Source organism: Podarcis vaucheri, assembly GCF_965113315.1.
Source record: "Podarcis vaucheri genome assembly, chromosome: 5".
In the NCBI taxonomy this organism is placed as follows: Eukaryota; Metazoa; Chordata; class Lepidosauria; order Squamata; family Lacertidae; genus Podarcis; species Podarcis vaucheri.
In genome coordinates this window covers 23,449,626-23,472,297 of record NC_138763.1, presented here as the reverse complement: position 1 = coordinate 23,472,297, position 22,672 = coordinate 23,449,626, and the positions used below count along the sequence as shown (strand labels likewise).

Here is a 22,672-nt window from a genome sequence, read left to right as displayed (position 1 = left end):
TAGGCAGCCAAACGAGTATAATGTGGCATCTCCAAGCCCCCTTCTTTGCCAGCAGGAAAATGCAGTATTGACAATTTATTAGCCTGCTTTCCACCAAGTGGGCAGCCCAAGGAGAGATGGAGGCCAAAGGATGGGTTCCTTTCCTCCACAGCAAGCAAAGAAACAAAGAGGACCTTTCTTGCAGAGATCCGCCCTTCTTCTTCTGCAAGCCTGCTTATTTCTCTGCTTTAAATCCCCTGTTGTCTATGGCTGCCAGGTGAGCTGTAAAATGCAAAGTTGCAACAGTCTCCACCTAGACTGAGCTACAGTGGTACCCCGCAAGACGAACGCCTCGCGAGACGAAAAACTCGCAAAACGAAAGGTTTTTTCGTTTTCGAGTTGCCTCGCTAGACGAATTTCCCTATGGGCTTGATTCGCAAAACGAAGCTTGCCCCGCAAGCTCCGGGGACAGCGGGTCTTCCCTGCTGTCCCCGGACCTCTTTTGAAGCAAGCCCCAGGTCCGGGGACAGCGGGAAGCGCTTCCCGCTGTCCCCGGACCTCTTTTGAAGCAAGGGGCAGCGGGGAGAAGCGATCTCCCCGCAGCCCCTTGCTTCAAAAGAGGTCCGGGGACAGCGGGGAAGAAGCGATCGTCTCCCCGCAGCCCCAGGTCTGGGGACAGCGGGAAGCACTTCCCGCTGTCCCCGGACCTCTTTTGAAGCAAGGGGCGGCGGAGAGAAGCTGTCCAGGACCTCTTCTGAAGGCGGGCGGGGGGCAAAAGTCTTTGTCCCCCCTGCCTGCCTTCCCAGGGGCTTTTACATCGCCCCGGACAGCGGAGAAGTCCTCCGCTGTCCCTGGAGATTTTAAAATGCCGCCCGCCAGCATTTTAAGATTGCCCCGGACAGCGGAGAAGTCCTCCGCTGTCCCGGGGTTTTTTAAAATGCTGGGGGTGGGAAGAAAAGCCCTTGTCCCCCCCCCCAGCCTTCAGAAGAGGTCAGGGGACAGACTGTCCCCGGACCTGGTCTGAAGGCGGTTTCCATAGGAACGCATTAATTGATTTTCAATGCATTCCTATGGGAAACCGTGCATCGCAAGACGAAAAACTCGCAAGAAGAAAAAACTTGCGGAACGAATTAATTTCGTCTTGCGAGGCACCACTGTATTGTGTTACAGCAGGGCTGGGGAACCCATAGCCCTCTAAATGTTTTCAGATAGCAGCTCCTGTCATCCCTGGGCCTTGCTGAGTGGGGCTGAAGAAAGTTGGAGCCCAACAGCAAATCAGGGTAGTCCCTCCAAGTGTCCCTATGTTCCAGGGACAGTTCCTGATTTAGAGAAGCCACCCCGGCTTCTGATCTGATCCCAGAATGCCCCACTTTTCCTTAGGACATCCCTATTTTCACTAGAGAAATGTTGGAGGGTATGGAGTTATCCGACCCCTGAGTTGTCTGAAGGCAGCCCTGTATAGGGATTTGTTTTTTAAAAAAAGTTTAATGTTTTCCTATCTTTTTATAAATGTTGGAAGCCCAGTCAGATGGATGGGGTATAAATACAGTCATACCTCAGGTTACAGACGCTTTGGGTTGTGCGATTTCAGGTTGCGCTCCGCGCCAAACCCAGAAGTACCAGAAAGGGTTACTTCTGGGTTTTGGCACTTGCGCATGCGCAGAAGACCAAATCACAACCTGTGTGTGTGCAGACGTGGTCTGCGGGTTGCAAACGTGCTTCCCGTACAGATCACGTTTGCAACCCGAGCGTCCACTGTAGTAAAATTATTATTATGGAATGGAACGTCCCTATTTTCATCAGAGAAATGTTGGAGGGTATGTCAGGGGTCACAGATTCTCCACCCTTAAAATAATGGGTACATCATAGAATCGTACCGTTGGGAGGGACCACAAGGGACATCTAGTCCAACCCCCTGAAATGCAGGAATCTTTTGTGTTCAATGTGGGGCTTGAACCGACAACCCTAAGATTAAGAGTTTCACACTCTACCGACTGACCTATCTTTTCAGTGTGCAAGAAGGTTCTGTTCCGGCCTTGGATTTAACAACTTGCCTGCTTTATATTCTAGTGTGACCACAGAACTGAATCCAGGATGGAGCTATGCAAGCAAAAGCCACAGTGGTTCTGTTAAGAACTTCAGCTTTGGAGAACCAAAGCTCCAGAGATACAAGGGGTAGATTTAGCCCCTTATCCAATGGTGTTCCCAAATGCATCCCTCTGCAGTTTCTCCTCTTTGCATGAACTATGGAAAGAATAACTGCACATGGAGATGCTCTTATGGCTGCTCTGTCCCTGATGGTGTAAAGCCATATTCCACAAGGAAATGCAATGCATCCATTCCCCCCCCCCCCGTACCAGCATATACAATATACAAGCCCTCCCTCCAGACATACCATAGGGGCAGGTGTTTTGCTAGCTACTCGTGAGAGTTCCAAGGAAAACACATAATGAGCAAACTCATAAACAAGGCCAATGCAGTGAAATATCTATGTGAAGCTGAAGATACTGGTACCAAAAGGGGAGGAAACCACCTCCATTAAAAAAACAAAAACAATTACCCTCCATCAGCTTCTATGGTTTTGTCCATTGTTTGGAGCCAGGACCCCAAACAATGCAAACAATTGCCACTATTATTTTCAGGGACTAACATATAACTCATTAAGAAGTTGACCATTGGATTTCTCTCCACAAAGCCTTCCTTTGTTCCCATAATCTCATTCAATTCATTTTTGAGAACTCTTTTCTTTAATCCTACAAATGATGCCTTGCAAAATGCAGTTTGCTCAATGCAGGGAGGTATTTTTAAGGCCAAGCTTTCAAATATGTGAATAGAGGGGAAATTGAAGTAACTGCCACATCACTTCATAATAGACAAACCGTTGGTCCGTCTAGCTGAATGCTATCTACTCCAGCTATGATTGGCAGCAGCCCTCTGGGGTTTAAGGTCTTTCTCAGCCTGATCTGGCTTGAACCCGGGACTTCTTTGCATGCAAACCATGCCATCCTGCAGCTCTTCCCTAGGACAGGAGTTGCAGACTAAAAGCATCCAAAGCCATTTGGGGGAAACAAGTCATCATCAACATCAACTTGATGAGCCTCTTGCATAAGTACCGTATTTTTTGCTCTATAAGACTGACTTTTTCCCTCCTAAAAAGTAAGGGGGAATGTGTGTGGGTCTTATGGAGCGAATGCAGGCTGCGCAGCTATCCCAGAAGCCAGAACAGCAAGAGGGATTGCTGCTTTCACTGCGCAGCGATCCCTCTTGCTGTTCTGGCTTCTGAGATTCAGAATATTTTTTTCTTGTTTTCCTCCTCCAAAAACTAGGTGCGCCTTGTGGTCTGGTGTGTCTTATAGAGCGAAAAATACGGTAACTAAAAACCCTAGGTTTCACTGATAAATTGTAACAAGTATGGTCACACTGAACGGAAGGAAACAGATACAGACTCTCCTTTTTTTAGTTCAAAGGATGAAGGGAATCAGGGAAAGAACTGGGTGTTTTAGCAGGGAGTGGAAAGTTGTTGCTTGGATTCCAGGTCTACCTACAGCCAGCAGCCCACTGAGAAAAAACAGAGAGATAGACCCAGCTTCTCAAGACGGGTCTAGTAAAACAGCTCGCCATTACTCACCCACCAATTCTGCCAGAAATGGAAACCTGTTCTCTGATGCTAGTTATTTTTTTGTTTGTCTGTTTATTTGTTTGTTGGTAACCATACATACTTTGCCTCCACTTAAACATATGAACAAACAAAAAACCCTGCAGATGCCCTCAAGACCCATTATAAGATGGACTCTATGAGTACACCAAATATTAGTCAAATACCCTCTGTTTCTATTCTCAGTTTAACCTTTAATGCATTTTACCTTGCAAAGCACCCTGAGATCATCAGAGGAAGGGCAGTATGTAAGTTTTATCAATGATAATAATAAAATAATTTAAGAGCAAACCTATGAAAATCGCTGGGCTTCTTCCAGTTTGGAAGAATCTTTTAGTGTGGTAAAGGTAAAAGTAATAAAATAATTTAAGAGCAAACCTATGAAAATCGCTGGGCTTCTTCCAGTTTGGAAGAATCTTTTAGTGTGGTAAAGGTAAAAGTAAAGGGACCCCTGACCGTTAGGTCCAGTCACGGACGACTCTGGGGTTGTGGCGCTCATCTCACTTTACTGGCATGGCTAAGCCGCTTCTGGTGAACCAGAGAAGCGCACAAAAATGCCATTTACCTTCCCGCTGAAGCGGTACCTATTCATCTACTTGCACTTTGATGTGCTTTCGAACTGCTAGGTTGGCAGAGTGGTACTTAAGAACAATTCACATTTCAGCCTGACCAGTTCCATCTAGCTTGGCTTGCTGAATCTACTGCCAAGATGGCTAGAGAGGCTGCAAGATGCTACGAACCAACTCTCATTCTGTTCTTACTTCCCAGAAATCAAAGAGGCAGGAGGCACATTTAATTTAGACAATATTACTGCCAATCACATAGCGCTCTCCCTGGAAGCCTTGTCCTGTTCCAAAGCAAAAGGAAGTTATCTAGGAACAATTTAAGTAACGTGTGCATGTTAAGCTGGGCTAGAGGATTAAGGGACGCTTCTTGCAGCCTTCCAGGGGATGCAGACATCAAAAGAACCTCCTAGACAAGCCTGAAAACAGCAAGAGAGGGAATGTGCAATTTGTTGTCATCAAATTACAACAACAAAACATCCACAACAGCAAAAACAAGAGCCTTCTGGTCAAAGAATCAAGATGAAATCAACCAGATTTACGCCAACTATAATAACTCAGTGTCTCCATAGAACCCTGTGATTAAATGCTGAAAGAATCTGAACTAGTCTAATTAGTTTTTGCCATCCAATAGATGGGATAAGATGTCTGTAACAGAATGCCAGTGACCCTGCCGTTGGGGGAAACACACAAAGAATCACAGTATAGGAAGAGAGAGGGATTGTTTTCTGAGAAATATTTAAGAAGACCACTTAGGCAAAGGGGTGGGAAACCTGTGGCCAGTTAGGAGGCTTTAGCTGCTAGTCTCCATCTTGTGTTCAAGAGTGAACCAAAGATGGATTTACCTAAGCCAAAAGACCCTGGGAAAAGATCCTTTTGTCTTGACCTCATTGACCTTCTTGCCAGTAAGGATCCAGACACTTCATTTGATTCACCAGAAAGCCATTGGCAATAAGGCAAAATGATTTGTAAGCAAAAGCTCACCAGATACAGGTTTTGTATCGAAAAGCCCTTGCATCTGGAGACGAGCATCCTCAACAAACCTGGAATTCCATAGAAATGAAGATGCAAACCCCACAGAACAATAGAGTCTGCGGACAAGACAGCCGGACTCACCAAGAAGCCACCAGCAACAGTCATTGTTCTTCATAGGTCCATTCAGGAGGACCATCCACAGATGAGTCATTCTTGTTACTTGAAGTGCCTCAATCTACCTCTAACCAGAACCTGTACCAATACACTATGCCTAAAGCTTCTCCCCAACGGCCAAGCACACACACATACCTGGATTTTAACCCATCTGCTCCATTCATTCCCTCATTTTGACCCCATCTCACAGGTCATCTTGCCAAGTCACCTAGACACACTTTTGGATTCCCAAGAAACTGATTTAAGACCAGGTTTTTAACCTTGCTGTGTATATGTCATCTCTGTGGACCCTATGTCTCTATGCTGTCACCCTGAGCAAGCTCCCTGCATCCCCCAGAAACAACCACTGGACTTCAGACCCAAGGCTTGATGAAGTGTCCGTGCCTGAGATCCTGTTTACTAATAAGGATCTGAAATCATGTTGGGCACAGACTCCAGACCTCAAAACCTAGGTCTCAGGTTCTTTTAAATAAATACCTTCTTTTTTCTATAATCTTTCTGAGGCCCATCTGACAAAAAGAAAACTACGCTAAGAAACTACTGGGAAAGATCTGCCCGACAACCTCCATCAGAGCAAGCCCTACATGAGGGTTTCTGCCTGTGCAGTGGGGCTTTTCCCTCCTTTCCTCCCCCTGCATCCTTCAACACCCCCAATAGTGGTTCGTTAGGAGCTGGGAGAACCCCCAGAACAGCACATGGGGAAGGAGAAGGGGGATATCTAGGCAGCCAGGGCTCCTCCGGATGACAATATCTTTTTGCGCCAGGTCAGTGAGGACCACTTGCTTTTTAAAATTCTCCCGTATTTACAGAATTCCCTGTGCACCTTTTGGACTGTATCTGTAGGTTTCCCCCTCTGTATCAAATAAGTGTTGTTTACTTTTTATAATACATAGAACATGGATCTCCCTTGGATGGTTCTAGACTCTCCTTCCTTGCAGGTTTCGAAGCAGAGGCTGGATGGTCATCTGTCATAGATGCTTTAGTTGAATTTCCTATATTGCAGGGGGTTGCACCACAACAGGGGTCCCCAACCTATGGCCCATCAGCTCCAGAAATTGCTTCTGTGCATGCCCAGACGCCGAAAATCGCTTCTGTGCAGGCACGATTTTTGGCATCTAGGCATGTGCAGAAGCGATTTCTGGCGCCACGGACATGCGCAGACGCGATTTCCAATGTCGCGCTGCGCTGGTCCAGCCCATGCAGTGGGATTGATCCAGCCCATGCCTGGTAAGCCTTGCCGACCCCTGCACTAGAACATGGATAGGCAAACTAAGGCCTGGGGGCCGGATCCGGCCCAATCGCCTTCTCAATCCAACCCGCAGATGGTCTGGGAATCAGTGTGTTTTTACATGAGTAGAATGTGTGCTTTTATTTAAAATGCATCCCAGGGTTATTTGTGGGCCGTAGGAATTCATTCTTTTTTCTTTTTTAAAAAAATATATAGTCCGGCCCCCCACAAGGTCTGAGGGACAGTGGACCAGCCCCCTGCTGAAAAGGTTTGCTGACCCCTGCACTAGAAAGATTGTATTGTATGTTTTTCTGCTTCAACCATCTTTCATTATGTTCCTATCATTTTATGTCATTGTATTTTGTAGAAATTATTAAAAAATACAAATAAACCATGTTCCATTTACAAACAAAACATTTAAATAGCTACTTTTCTACCGGTAGGCCGGGGGGGGGCATGGGTGTAGCCAGGATTTTTGTTGGGGAGGGCAGGCTTTTGTTAGGGGGCAGAACCTAACAAATTGTATTGATTTTTACTTGCCCGGCTCCCCCGGGCTATTTCCGGGGGGAAACAGGAAGGAAACAAGGTCAGAAGGGGGCCATGGTCGGAAAAATATTGGGAAGCACTGGTTTAGACCACAGCGTCACCCGCGTCCCTTATGTTTTATGTAGAAGGTACATGGTGGACCAGCTGAGGGGAAATTGGCTCATTAGCCTGCTGAACTGTTTCAAGGAAGAAACAGTCCTACGAATGCTTCCTTGGCTGCCATATGCAACCTGAAAGATACAGTGGTACCTCGGGTTAAGAACTTAATTCGTTTTGGAGGTCCGTTCTTAACCTGAAAATGTTCTTAACCTGAAGTACCACTTTAGCTAATGGGGCCTCCTGCTGCCACCGCACTGCCGCCGCCGTGCGATTTCTGTTCTCATCCTGAAGCAAAGTTCTTAACCTGAGGTACTATTTCTGGGTTAGTGGAGTCTGTAACCTGAAGAGTCTGTAACCTGAGGTACCACTGTACTGTAGCTCAGACCAGGTAGAGGAATTATCAACAAGGTTGAAAACGGAGTCATAATCCTCCTCTCATCTTTTTGCTAAGGTTCAAAGAGCTTAAATGTATTAAAATGAGAGGCTCACTGGGTGAGGAGATAACTAATCTCCTCTTCCTTCAATGCCTCCCACCCCACCCCCCATCTTTTGTTTCAATTCTATCAGTCAAATATATTGCCTGATCAGCAGGGAATCCTATTGATCGGCACAGATGGCTATTTAACGCTCTCTTTTCCCGCTGCCAGAGCCCAAGTCTGTACAACCCAACTGAAACAGCAGGCACACAAAGACACGGAACACGTTCCAATTAGAGTAGCTCCTTTTCTTGGCCGGTATTTTGCAAAGTGTCCCAGAAATAGCCGCAAATGAACCACAGAGCTATGCTGCAAGCCCCAGCCAGCAAGGCCAACATTTGGGGACGATGAAAGCTATAGTCTAATAATATCTGGAGAACTATAAGTTTCCTCAAAGTTACCATAAAAGTATAAAGTATTTTTTTTTAGGTAGTCTAAATCTTGCTAAAAAACAATCACACAACAATATAGCCACAACTATAGAAAGAAAATTCACAGAGCAAAACAAGGTTTTAAAAACCCTTTTGAAGAGTAGAGCAGAGAAAGAGATATCAACAAGGAGGTTACTCTATTACTTCCAGGTCACTGCTGCATCTTGGACAAAGCTATATGTTCCAGCTTCATGAAGTGAGTTAGTACAAAGGAGGGCATGTATCATGAGTGAATGTATCATGGGGGAGAGACACACAGAGACAAAGGATTGACTTACGGCTCCTCATATACATTAAGAGTGAACTGGTTAAGGCCGCATAGATGTGCTCCATGTGTGCAGGAGAAATACAAGCAGAAAGCATGCACAACGGAAAGCAGTGAAGACCTTTGCCACTGACCAGGGCCAGCCTCCCCATCCCCCATACCGAAACCGGCTGAGCTACAACCAGAATGATGGGACAGCATCTTCCTCAGCACCTGAACACCACAGACTTGATGAGGGACCACAGGGCAAGCTGCATGCCCTATAAAGTTCTGTGCTCCCACACTTACCTGCCACCATTCCTTGCTAGCAAGAATCTGCCACCTAAGGCAGGTGCCTCACTCTGCCTAACGGTAAAGGTAAAGGGACCCCTGACCATTAGGTCCAGTCGTGGCCGACTCTGGGGTTGCGGCGCTCATCTCGCTTTACTGGCCGAGGGAGCTGGCGTACAGCTTCCGGGTCGTGTGGCCAGCATGACTAAGCCGCTTCTGGCGAACCGGAGCAGCGCACAGAAACGCCGTTTACCTTCCCACCAGAGCGGTACCTATTTATCTACTTGCACTTTGACGTGCTTTCGAACTGCTAGGTTGGCAGGAGCAGGGACCGAGCAACGGGAGCTCACCCCATTGCGGGGATTCGAACCACGACCTTCTGATCAGCAAGTCCTAGGCTCTGTGGTTTAACACACAGCGCCACCATGCAATAGGGCTGGGGGGGGGGGTGTGGAGCTTTTTCAAATAACGAGATTTCAAACATGGCATTCTCCCACAGTCCATTCTAGCACCTTAGGGTTTTACCAGGTCATTCTGCTGTGTGCGCACTTGTACCGGACATACCAAACATTTGAAGAACATGGCTGCCAAAGAATCCTGAGAACTATAGCTTACCCCTCGCAGAGCTACAGTCCTCAACACCATTAACAAACGACAGCTCCCAGGGTTCTCAAAGGTGTCGGGAATTATAGTTCTGTAAAGAGTAAGCTACAGTTCCCATGGTTCTTTGGGCAAAGCCATGTGCTTTAAAAGTATGGTGTGCATGCAGGCCAAGTCACCACGTGGTCTTGATCTTGATAGGTCCTCTCTAGAGTTGGGGTTGTCAAGCAGTCTGCTTTTCTTTCCTTCCCCCATTAAAGATAAAGTGTAAAGGGACCCTTGACCATTAGGTCTAGTCGTGACTGACTCTGGGGTTGCAGCACTCATCTCGCTTTATTGGCCGAGGGAGCTGGCATTTGTCCACAGACAGCTTCCAGGTCATGTGGCCAGCATGAATACATCAAGGGTAGTATAGAATAGTGCCACTGTATTCTGCTCTGGTCAGACCTCACCTGGAGTACTGTGTCCAGTTCTGGGCACCACAGTTCAAGAAGGACACTGACAAACTGGAACGTGTCCAGAGGAGGGCAACCAAAATGGTCAAAGGCCTGGAAACGATGCCTTATGAGGAACAGCTAAAGGAGCTGGGCATGTTTAGCCTGGAGAAGAGGAGGTTAAGGGGTGATATGATAGCAATGTTCAAATATATAAAAGGATGTCACATAGAGGAGGGAGAAAGGTTGTTTTCTGCTGCTCCAGAGAAGCGGACACGGAGCAATGGATCCAAACTACAAGAAAGAAGATTCCACCTAAACATTAGGAAGAACTTCCTGACAGTAAGAGCTGTTTGACAGTGGAATTTGCTGCCAAGGAGTGTGGTGGAGTCTCCTACTTTGGAGGTCTTTAAGCAGAGGCTTGACAACCATATGTCAGGAGTGCTCTGATGGTGTTTCCTGCTTGGCAGGGGGTTGGACTCGATGGCCCTTGTGGTCTCTTCCAACTCTATGATTCTAAGCCACTTCTGGCGAACCAGAGCAGCGCATGGAAACGCTGTTTCCCTTCCCGCCAGAGCAGTACCTATTTATCTACTTGCACTTTGATGTGCTTTCGAACTGTTAGGTTGGCAGGAGCTGGGACTGAGCAACAGGAGCTCACCCCATTGTGGGGATTCAAACCACCAATCGGCAAGTCCTAGGCTCTGTGGTTTAACCCACAGCGCCACCTGCGTCCCTCTAGAGTTGGGGTTGTCAAGCAGTCCGCTTCTCTTTCCTTCCCCTATTAAGGTTACTTAAAACCCTCTCCTAATGTAACGAGGAGAAAACAAAGACAGATGGCCTGCCTGGCAGCGTTGACTGGTGTCTTTGCCCCAGGGGCAAGCAATACAAAGGAAAAGGGAAGCTGCACTTGAAGGCCCCCCAAAGGAGGGACGTGGACCCCAGGGAGGCAAGGACATCCTCTGATTATCAGCTGAAAGGGAAGAACATGCAACTGACTCTATTGTGCCAGCAGGGAGGACATACCACCTGGCTCTGCCAGGATGTGCCAGAAGAAGCTTGCATCTCCCCAGTAACTGACTGGGCCCCCCTGTAAGGAAGGCAGTGTCAGAAAACCCGCTAAATAATAGTCATTATGTCACAAACTAATCACCAGCCATCAGAATACGTCCCCAGAGGCAAGTGGCAGATAACACAGAATGATTAGATATTCCTTTAAATTTTCTGCTAATCTGCAGAGTACAGACGAAGGGTTGTCTTCTGCAATGATTTAGCAAATACTCTCTTATCAGGTGCCCTGCATGGTGGAAATAATAATGATAATGATAATAATTATTTTTACTTATACCCACCTATCTGGCTGGGTTTCCCCAGCCACTCTGGGTGGCTCCCAACAAAAGCACGATATAACATTAAACATTAAAAACTTCCCTAAACAGGGCTGCCTTCAGATGTTTTCTAAAAGTCAGGTAGTTGTTTGCTTCCTTGACATCTGAAGGGAGGGCGTTCCACAGGGAGGGCGCCACTACCAAGAAGGTCCTTCGCCTGGTTCCCTGTAACCTCACTTCTCACAGTGAGGAAACCGCCAGAAGGCCCTCAGCACTGGACCTCACTTTCAGTCGACATGAGTGATTTCAGACAAATCACTCTGATATTTTCAAATCATGCATAGCGCGCAATAACAGACTATCACAGTTTTGTTAAGTGTAGTGCTCTCTGGTTCCCCCTTTGGTGGGGAGGGCTGTAGCTCAGCAGTAGAGCATCTGTTTTCGCACATAAAGTTCTCAGGTTCAATCCTGGGCATCTCTAGGTAGGGCTGGGAAACCCTTTTGCCCGAAACCCTGGACAGCTGCTGCCAGCCAGTATAGACTAGCCACCCCCAACCGGGTGCCTTCCAGATGCTGTGAACCACAACTCATATCAGCTGCTAGCGATATATATTTTCTTATCTTTTCTTTTGTGGAACTCTGTTACACTTTCCCGCCTGCTCTAAACCATACGTATTGTTCAAGGTGAGCAGCAGTTCCCAGCACAGCACCGTGATCAAACACGATGCAACAAAGGTAAGCCCAGCAGATAAATTGCAGTCTTCAGAGAAAACCTTGCTTTCCTGTGAGGCTAAAAGCCCTCCTGATTTTATTTTATTTTTAAAATGATGGCTATGCTTGGCCTCCACAGCTGGAATGAATGAATGAATGCATAAATAAATAAATAAATAAATAAATAAATAAATAAATAAATAAATTCTTATTTGTACCCCAGCCACTCTGGGCAGCTTCCAATAAAGATTAAAAATACATTAAAATGTCACACATTAAAAACTTCCCTGAACAGGGCTGCCTTCAGATGTCTTCTAAATGTCAGGTAGTTGTTTATCTCTTTGACATCTGATGGGAGGGCGTTCCACAGGGCGGGTGCCACTACCGAGAAGGCCCTCTGCCTGGTTCCCTGTAGCTTTGCTTCTCACAGTGAGGGAACCGACAGAAGGCCCTCGGCGCTGGACCTCAGCGTCCGGGCAGAACGATGGGGGTGGAGACGCTCCTTCAGGTATACTGGGCCGAGGCCGCTTAGGGCTTTAAAGGTGAGCACCAACACTTTGAATTGTGCCCAGAAATGTACCGGGAGCCAATGTAGGTCTTTCAAGACCAGTGTTATGTGGTCTCCTGCTTGCCGGTTGGCCACTGTGAGAACAGGATCCTGGACTAGATAGGCCATTTGCCTGATCTAGCAGAACCTTCTTTTGGTACTGTGTCTTTAAAGCTGGCGGAACACAAGCAGAGAGGGGCCCTCCAAGTTTCATGGAATAGAGTTCCATAATTTTGGTGCCACTACTGAAAGGGCCCTGTCTCTAGTCTTGTCCAACCATGTTAGAGGAATGAGGAGTGGGGAGGCTGGTTGAGGAAAAACAGTTCTTTGGATATCTTAGACCCAAGCAGTTTAGGGATTTTTTTTTTTTTTAAACCATGTAGGCTCCAGGTGCTTAGCTGTTGTCTTTTCTTATAAGGGGTCTTTAATGTGTGTTTTTCCACCAAGTCTCTAGAGATCTGGACCTGCCACCTGACAACAAAGGCACCTCCCTGATTCAGCAGGAGATGTAAGCAGAGCTGTGTCCTTGCAGGCATTGCTGCCTCTCTGCCTTCTGATCTGTTGGGTGCCATACCTGGAGTCTGGCTCATACAGGTGTAAGGTGGGTGGGCAACAGGGACATGGAGGGAAGAGGTGCCTTGCCTCCTGCTGCCTCTGGAGGCCAAGTCTACGAAGCTAACCCCACAGAGCCTAGGGCTTGCTGATCAGAAGGTCGGCGGTTCGAATCCCCACAATGGGGTGAGCTCCCGTTGCTTGGTCCCTGCCAACCTAGCAGTTCAAAAGCACGTCAAAGTGCAAGTAGATAAATAGGTACCGCTCTGGCGGGATGGTAAATGGCGTTTCCGTGTGCTGCTCTGGTTTGCCAGAAGCGGCTTAGTCATGCTGGCCACATGACCCAGAAGCTGTGCGCCGGCTCCCTCGGCCAATAAAGCGAGATGAGCGCCGCAACCCCAGAGTCATCCGCGACTGGACCTAACGGTCAGGGGTCCCTTTGTCTTTATCTTTAAAAGTGCAATAGGGCTGAGTAGACATGGTTGGGGTCACTCTGCAAAACTAGATCCCAGGCAATATACTCCTAAGTAGGGGACTATTAGGCCTTGGAAGGGGATATGCTATATGCTAGAGATGGACTAGACATAGGGTTTTGGCCTGATCCAACAAGGTTCCTCTTATGGCCTTATTTGTGGCATGCCTCCCATCGATTCTTGCTGTTGCCAGCTTCTCTTTCATTTCAAAGGATGGCAAGTACTGTTTCACTTGCCCTGACTTTGTAGTCATCTGGTGTGAGCAGAGGGCAAACTATCGATCCTGCTGAGTTTTATGATTAGTCATTAGAATTATTGGCTATTTAGTTGCAAGCCCACTCACCCTATGTTCAATTCCTCCCCATCCCCTTTTTTTACACTAAAGAGAGGCATAAGCCTGTCCAAAATAAATAAATAAAACTCATTTACTGAGCACAAACTTCACATGCAGAAAGTCCCACCATAATCTCTGGTTAAAGGACATCAAGAAGGAGATCTAGAGCAGGGAATTGAGTGGACCACTAAAACAGCACTCATGGGTTTTTTTCTATAACCGTCTGCCCATGAAGGGTTAACATATTTCCATAGGAAGGTCATGCGGCCAAGCTATGCATTCAATATGTGACCCAGGGCTTAAGCCAAAATCCACAAACTAATCAGTGGCGCTTTCATGCGCTTCTGTCCTTGCTGTACAGATGGTGCTCTGCAGGACTAGCCATTGCTCACTGACATGTGAAGAGGTCATTAATCTTCATTGACACTCAGAGCAGCATCAATTTACATTTCAACCTATACAGAATTATCTCCTACTCAACCTCCTCCCCCCAGTGTGTGTGTGTGTGTGTGTGTTTTGCCACAAGGTGTGTCAATTCACCTAAAAGGTTTGTTTCCACAGGATCGGTTTTTGCACTTTCCACATCTTGTAAATTGAATGAAACGACCTACTGAAGCGTACAGTCATTCACGCTCCTTTTTTATTCCATATCAACCATATTTAAAAAGTGGCATCAGCCAGACAACGGTTCACATATAATGCAAAGCCAAACTAGAGTTTAGTATGAACAAGCACAATCTCAGAAAGGAGACTATGGCCACCAGCAGTCATTCCACCGCTGCGCTGAGCTAAGCTATAGTTTGGCTTTGCATGTTCTTGAAACAAACCATGAGTTGTAGTCAAGGCTCTTTCACACTAAGCCACGATTTGGTTCAGTGTTACACGTGAACGAGGTTGACAGCAGTTCTCACTTGTGAAAGCATGCTAGTCTTTTCTTTCTTGTCCTTTAAAATGTTAACAATTAAATGTACCCATTTCACATGTATGGCGTAAGCTGATCTCAAGTCAGTTTGCCATATACTAGCAAAATATCTTCTCCAACTCTTCATTTCGTAAGACCCAGGGTGGTAAAGCATCTAGTATGTTGGACTAAGACTGGAGAGACCAAATTTCAAATCTCTGCTCAGCCATGCAATTCTCACTTTGGGTCAGCTGCTAACCCTCCATCTATTTCACAGGACTGTTATGGATTAAATAGGGGTGGGGTAGAGAAGAGCCATGAACACAATTATTTACTTGTGTTTTATTCTGTGAACCACCCTGATGAAGGGCGGTATATAAAATTAATTAACAACAACAGCCATGGAGCCCCTGGGTACCAAGTTGGCGACTCCTGGAATAGTCAAACAAGCCTAAACCTCTTTCAGACAGGAACCCTATCCATGTTATAATAAAATTGTTGTTGTTGTTGTTGTTGTTGTTGTTATATAAACACCACCCATCTGGCTGGGTTTCCCCAGCCACCCTGGACAGTTCGCAACAGAATATTATAAACACAATAAAACATCAAACATTAAAAACTTCCCTAAACAGGGCTGCCTTCAGATGTCTTCTAAAAGTCAGATACAGTGGTACCTCTGGTTAAGAACTTAATTCGTTCTGGAGGTCCATTCTTAACCTGAAACTGTTCTTAACCTGAGGTACCACTTTAGCTAATGGGGCCTCCCGCTGCCGCCGCTGCGCAATTTCTGTTCTCATCCTGAAGCAAAGTTCTTAACCTGAGGTACTATTTCTGGATTAGCAGAGTCTGTAACCTGAAGAGTCTGTGACCTGAAGCATCTGTAACCTGAGGTACCCCTGTAGTTGTTTATTTCCTTGACATCTGGTGGGAGGGTGTTCCACAGGGCAGGCGCCACTACCAAGGAGGCCCTCTGCCTGGTTCCCTATATCCTCACTTCTCGCAGTGAAGGAACTGCCAGAAGGCCCTCGGAGCTGGACTTCAGTGTCCGGACTGAATGATGGGGGTGGAGATGCTCCTTCAGGTATATGCCCATGCATGATTACCATTGCATGAAGAGGGCTGTATTTGCTGGCCACACACACAGTTATATCTCCATCATGTGACCCTGCCATTCTCCATATGTTGGAGAGGAAGAGTGTACCAGATTTTTGGGGTGCAGGTGTGTGCTAGAACCTACTATTTAGGACTCTCCAAAGCTAATGACTGTATAAATGTAGCTAGGGTGAGTCTCCTTCCCTAGATACTGCTCAAACTGTTTGGATCCTATAGCTTTTTCGTAGAAACCCATTCATGCGAAATGCACCGTTCCATCATTACATGCTTGAAAGACTTTCTGCCATTGAAGTAGCCACGGTTAAACAGACCACTATCCCAAGGAGACAATATGCCCCCCTCCACACACACTCCCAGCGCTGATGCTTTCAGTCATCCTGGAAAATAGGCCTCACAGGGTGAAAGGACTGAGGCATTTACTCCATTTCCTAGGCAACCTCACAAGTTGAGTTGGCATTGTTAAATCTTGCACAGCTAGACACAGAGCCACCAGTTGATGACCGCAGTCTACAAAAATAGGTGGAAGAAAGATAGGGAGATGCTTTTGTAACGCATCACTTATATCCAGCTGAATAACCTCCATGTTCTTCTGCAATATATCCTATGCAAAGCCAGCAAGAGTTTTGCTGCAACAGAAGCATGGGAATTCGAACCTGGAAAATTCTGGGCGATTATTGCAGCTTTGAAATCAGAGGGGACATCGTCCCCCACCTCGAATTTCAGACTCTGAATCTGTTGCTGGGATAGAAACTAACAAGATCCCAAGCATAGTTCCACGGTTCTCACATATTCCTTGCTCGCATGACTAAGTAAACTCCTGCCTATGAAAAACCAACAGGAGGAGAAATGGGAGTCTCAACTGAGATATTCTAAGTTTGAACCAGCTCAGGAAGAAAAGAAGCCTGAACTGTTTTATACTGCAATAATGGACACATCAATCGCATGAAGAGACATGCATCCCTTTATTATCATACAACCCAAAGATGTTGGTCCTGCCCCTTTTAACGGAGCCAGGATATCAGCTACCAACCAGCAGACTCTCCAAAATGCACACCAACTGTATTGGAGGAAACAATGACATTTATTTGGAAACGGGCGCAAGAAAAAAGGGGGAAGTGGGGAGGTCACCAACAAAAGTTATATTGCTGGATGAACATTATAGCACTTTAAAAAAAACACACAACAACCTGCAGTGGTTGGCAGCTTGAAAGAAGATGGAGGAACAAAGACAAAAGCTGGTCTAAGTCCAAAGAATTGCAAAGACTGTTGACACAAGAGACCTAAGCATATTGACATGCAGCAGATGTAATCCTGTTGGTAAACAGGCACAGAGACCAAGACTCTTGTTTTGAAAGGCAAGGAAATGGTGCTTTTCAACTGGTTCCCTGAGCCTTTAATGGCTCTCTTGGGTCAGCAGTGACAGCTCACTAGGGCCTTAAAGGGGCAGAACAGTGCCGAAGGAAGCCAACGGGGAAAAACAATCAACCACTCATCAAAGCGTTCACCTTTTGCTCCGACTTTCCTGTAAATCAACTCATCTGTTTAATACATAGAGCATATACTGCAAGAGAGGGAGATTTGGAAACTGGGCATCCGTATTTCTCAAAAACCTCTCCACTGTCTATAGGAAGAGTACATTCCCCACTTCATTTGGAGATCAATCATCAAACCGGTCACTGCTGGCTTTGTTTACATATAACTTCATCCAATATCAAAACAGAAACGCCCAAAGTGTTTGGCCTCATTTAGGCAGCCACTTCTTTAAAGTGCTGTCAGTGATAAGATAGAGACTTTCAAAAAGAAAATAATTCTAGGACATTCCTTCTAAATAATAATAATAAATCAATAGCCTATTGGTCCTGCAGCCCACTCTGAACATTTACTCATAAATTAATTCACTCACTTACAGGAAACTAAGACCCACTGAAATGCATGGAACTTACTTCTGAGTGGACAAGTATTAAACCACATTGTTACTTCCAAAGCAAGCACATAACAGAATTGGGATGTAAAACTGCCATGCAAAAAGCATCACTGAATTTTTTTTAAAAAAATATATATATTGAAATACAGTATGCAACTGAGGGCTTTAAAGGGGGATGCGTAAGGAACCAAATCCATTCTGAAAGGGTTACTTTGCTGATAAATAGTTTCCAACACAGAAAAAGTGAATACACACCACATGGGATAAATGTACACTTACCCATTTTGGTATACATACAGTTGGAAAAACACAGCACAAGTTATGAATACATATGTATCTTTATTTTCACCTTCATGGAAGCAATATCAGTTGTAGGGAATTAGAGCAGTGCAAAGTTTCCCTACACACCCCCAAAGTTCTATGGAAGTTAATGGAACTTACACATGTGCAAAGTGAACATTTTGGCTTTCCTTCTAAATCGCATTTGCCTTAAATAAATAGTAGCTAACAGCTTTACTATCAACAACAACAATAGCCCCACATTTATAAAGCGCTTTCAAGTGTTCATTTCCTTCAGAGTAATCCCCAACTGAAATAAACTGGGATTCACTTCCAAGCCTAGAATGACATAACTTCTCACTTACACAGCACTTCTTTTAATTTACAAAGTGCTTTACAATATTGATTCTGCTTGCCCACAACAATTGCAAAATGCTTTGAGGGTGGGTGGCTGTTGTTGGGTTGTTGTTGTTTACAATCAAGTGGTATATAAACTGGATGAAATACAATAATCATCATCATCTCAGGCCGCTTTTCTCCCCATTTTACAGATTGCAAACTGAAGCAGAGAGCTGTTGACTTTGCCAGTCACTTAGGATGATGCTGTGCGAGTGGCACAAAATCCAAGACTGCTTTCTCTCTCACTCACTCCAAACACCAAATTCAGCTGAAAGGCTTCTGGTCCATATTTTAACCTTGGAATCCTGGACCAGGCTGATCAACCACAGTCAATGCAGGACAATTTATCACAGAGATCAACGAGCGTTTGTGAGAATACACGCTGCCTGGAAGCTGATCCTGGCCACCAGCTTCTCCTTGACTTGTTATCTCTCTCCCTCTCTCTCCCCCTCCAAAACATGCAACAAAGGGAGCTCTCCAACCCCCAACCGCAGAGAGAGGGAGAGGGGAAAGGAGCTGCCAAGGAGGGTGATGGTTTTCTGGTGGGGAGAACCCTTGGGTGAGAGAAGCTCCAAGCAATGACCTTTTTTCCTGGCAGGAACCAGGGACGATCTGGAAAACCAGATGGGAGACAATAAAGACACGCTCTTCCCATTTGGCTCCCAAACGACTTTTTACAAGAGGTAAACTGCAACCCGGGAAGATGGGACGGCAAAACTCTCCTATCCCCACCTTCCCCTTTCCATCCATCAGCTTCTACTGGTTCCAACCATAGCCGGTTAATCCTCTGCACGCTTTCTTGCAGTGGCGCAAGCGGCCCAGCAGTCCCGGTGGGACTTTACTTTCCAGCAAACATGCACAGGAGCGGAGGATTAAGATTGCGGTGCCCTTGCTTATTTGAAGGTGCCGTTGCAGCTTGCCAAAGGCAGTTGCAAATTTACGTTCCAGCTTAAATTAACGCGCTTCGGCCGGGGTTCTTGTTGCAGGATCGGAGACACGATCCGCCGGGGTATTTCCCAGGAATTCAGGGGAGCTTCTCTTTTCGCCCCGATGGGGCGCAGGTGAATTGGCCGGTGGGTCGCAACCAGTTTGAGGGGGGGGGACAAAACAAAAAAACCCACCTTACAATATCAGCAATGCAAAGAGGGATTCGTCGTAGATCACCCCACTAGGATCCGGTGGGGGGGGGGTTCACATTGCAGGTTTAGCCCCCCACCCATGGGCGTAGCCAAGGGGAGCAGCTGCGTCCCCCAATCAATAAAAAGCATATTTAACTGAGGTTCTGCCCCCCCAAAACAAAAATCCTGGCTACGCCCATGTGGTTGCACCTTCCTAATAGACAAAGTGGCTGCGAGGCTAGCCTCCCCAAAGCCCCCTTCCAACGGCTTATAGCTCCAGGAGGTCGCTCCCTTGCGAAGCCCTTCAGTCTTCTTCAGGATTCGCACTCACCTCTCGGTTCCCAGCTTCGGGACTTTGGCTGCTGCTTCTTCTTATTACTCCGCCGCCCAGAATCAGGCTTGGCTTTGTAGGCTTTCTGCAGCACTTTCCGGAGATCCGCGCCGGCACCAGCTCGCTTCGCCTGCCGCCACAACCTGCTTTTCTCATTCAAACATACAACAAGCCACCCCCGACGGCGCGGCGGAGGGCTGAGAAACCCGGCCTGGATTCTGCCGGATGGGGATTCCCAGCTCAGCGTGCAGGGACACTTGCCAGAAGTTAATTAACTTCTCTTACATTTCCCTTAGCAGATGCCGGAGCTAAAATCGGATTGACTGCTACAGTCCCTTATCTTACACGGTGTCATTACTCCGTGCAATTGTTGTAGACTGCAGGTAAAACATCTGGGTTCCCCCACCTCAGCTTTTTGATGAAGCAGCCTATAAAATTTGTTAAATAAACATATGACGCACATGGTTCATCTTTTAAGGTTTTGTTCAAATTGTTGTTTATCAGAAGAATATAAACAAGATTCTCTATTACAATATCCATGCACTGAGCTTTGCAGGCTACAAGAAAAAAGGAAGGGGCTCTGCCCTGAGGAGCTTGCAAATCAAATCCGACTTGGGGAGAAACAACAAAGGAAAGCGAGAACACGCCTGGGCAGAGGGGTTACGAGGTTGTTGCAGTTGCACAGTCACATCAACAGCATTTACAGTGGTACCTCGGGTTACAGACACTTCAGGTTACACACTCCGCTAACCCAGAAATAGTGCTTCAGGTTAAGAACTTTGCTTCAGGATAAGAACAGAAATTGGGCTCTGGCGGCGTGGCAGCAGCAGGAGGCCCCATTAGCTAAAGTGGTGCTTCAGGTTAAGAACAGTTTCAGGTTAAGAACGGACCTCCGGAATGAATTAAGTACTTAACCCAAGGTACCATTGTATAGCACTTTAAATGGTTATGGTTTACACCAAAGAACAATGTGAAACTTTTGTTTACTTTGTCCCAGATCTACAATCCCAGCACCTTTAAGAAACTACAGTTCCCATTATGCTTTGTTGTGGGGGGGCCTTCTGCTTTAATCCTATGATGTGGCTGTGATGCTGAGTTACAGGTTTAGATGTAGGAGGAGGTTGCGCCAAAGCTTTCATGGGAAAAGTAAGCTTTGAAAGGACATCATTATTTATTGTTGTTGCTACTAATCACATTGTACATGTATGTCTCGAGACAAACTGTAAACACATCTTTAAAGAAGCTATAATAAATTTTAAAACAGTACCAAAAAAAAACCCCAGCCTAAAGTAAGTTTCGAAAGAGCACAAAATGAACCCAGATAGCTCAGTTAGTTAGAGCATGGTGCGGGTTCAATCCCTGTACAGTGGTACCTCTGGTTACGTACTTAATTCGTTCTGGAGGTCTGTTCTTAACCTGAAACTGTTCTTAACCTGAAGCACCACTTTAGCTAATGGGGTCTCCTGCTGCCGATGCACTGCCGCTGAACGATTTCTGTTCTCATCCTGAAGCAAAGTTCTTAACCCGAGGTAATATTTCTGGGTTAGCGGAGTCTGTAACCTGAAGCGTCTGTAACCTGAAGCGTATGTAACCGGAGGTACCACTGCATAGGGCAGCTGCCTATTCCTGCATTGCATTGCATTGCATTGCAGGGGGTTGGATGAGATGACCCTCTGGACCCCTTCCAACTCTACAATTCTATGAGCACCTTTTCATCCAGCTGGGAAAGCTTGCTGAAATGAAAATGTTCCCCATTGCTTCTTGAAAGTACAGCTAGTTGGAGCCTGCCAGTTTTCTCAGCAGGGATGCTGCTTCTGAAGAAGAGGGGCAACCACACTGAAAGCTCTGCTTCGGAGCTGCTGTGGATTGGAAGGAAATAAAGGGAGGAATCACCAGCAGCCCCCCCCCCCCACAGACAGTTCCAAGGAAAAGGGGTTGCAAGCAGTGCCAGATTTACGTATAAGCTAAACAAGCTATAGCTTAGGGCCCACTCTCTTGGGGGAGCCCCCAAAAAATTAAAGAAGAAAAACCTGGATGTACATTTCCAAAATATAAGATAAAAAAACAAATAAAATAAAACCTACATACAGCAACAGTGTTTTGTGTTGTGTAGGCTCCTATGATGTAAGTCATGGGCCCCGCCTGCTAGCCTGCTCCCTAAATATCACTGGTTTGCTCCTTTCTATATATAGGGTGCCTACATTCTGCATGAACTGGTTGCATGGTAACATGTGCAAATGGCTTCAGATACCTATTAGGTCCATAAATTACCATATAGCATATATTTAACACAAAAACAGTGACAATTTGTTGTTGACAAAGGACAGCTGGACGTATAAAGGGCCCCATTACCTTCAGGAGCTTAGGGCCTCATCAAACCTAAATCCGGCCCTGGTTGCAAGGGAGAAAGAGCAAAGATCAATCAATACAAAATGAATACTTTAAAAAAGAGAGAGTTGAGTATGTTGGGTGAGGTGAGCATCAAGGCAGGCACCGCTTTTCTGCAAAGCAGGACCAATGTGGTGTAGTGGTCAGTGCCAGGTTAGTACTCAGGAAATCCAGATTCAAATCTCCACTCAGTAGTTTAGTTCATTGGGTGACCTTAGGCTAGTAACACACATACTGTAATCCTAACTTACCTTTACAAGGTGGTTTTTCATGGGAGGATAGAATCAGGGGAAACTGTGGGCCTTGCCTTGAGCCCTTTGGAGGAAAGCCAGAGAATAAATGTACAAGAAAAATAAGAGAGGCCATAGCAGGAAACACCATCTGCTTGGTGTTGCTGCAAGGCCCTTCTTCAACCAGGCCTCAGTCTCCTTTTTGTGCCACATTATATACTGCCCTGACGCGGGTGGCGCTGTGGGTTAAACCACAGAGCCTAGGACTTGCCAATCAGAAGGTCGGCGGTTCGAATCCCCACGACGGGTTGAGCTCCCATTGCTCGGTCCCTGCTCCTGCCAACCTAGC

General features: G+C 46.2%; 1 protein-coding gene across 6 annotated transcripts in view; it reads right to left on the bottom strand.

Annotated features, from left to right (window-relative positions):
- The window catches only part of PLCH1 (phospholipase C eta 1), a 144,737-nt gene extending 124,649 nt beyond the window's left edge, over nucleotides 1-20,088 (bottom strand). For 3 of the 6 annotated variants that reach the window (XM_082223825.1, XM_082223830.1, XM_082223831.1), the window contains exon 1: nucleotides 19,706-20,085. The gene's annotated coding sequence lies outside the window, so the exon portion shown is untranslated. Of the gene's footprint in view, nucleotides 1-19,705 lie in introns of all 6 variants that reach the window. The other 3 variants (XM_082223834.1, XM_082223827.1, XM_082223826.1) reach the window with 2 other exon arrangements.
- Nucleotides 20,089-22,672: the final 2,584 nt, after the last annotated feature.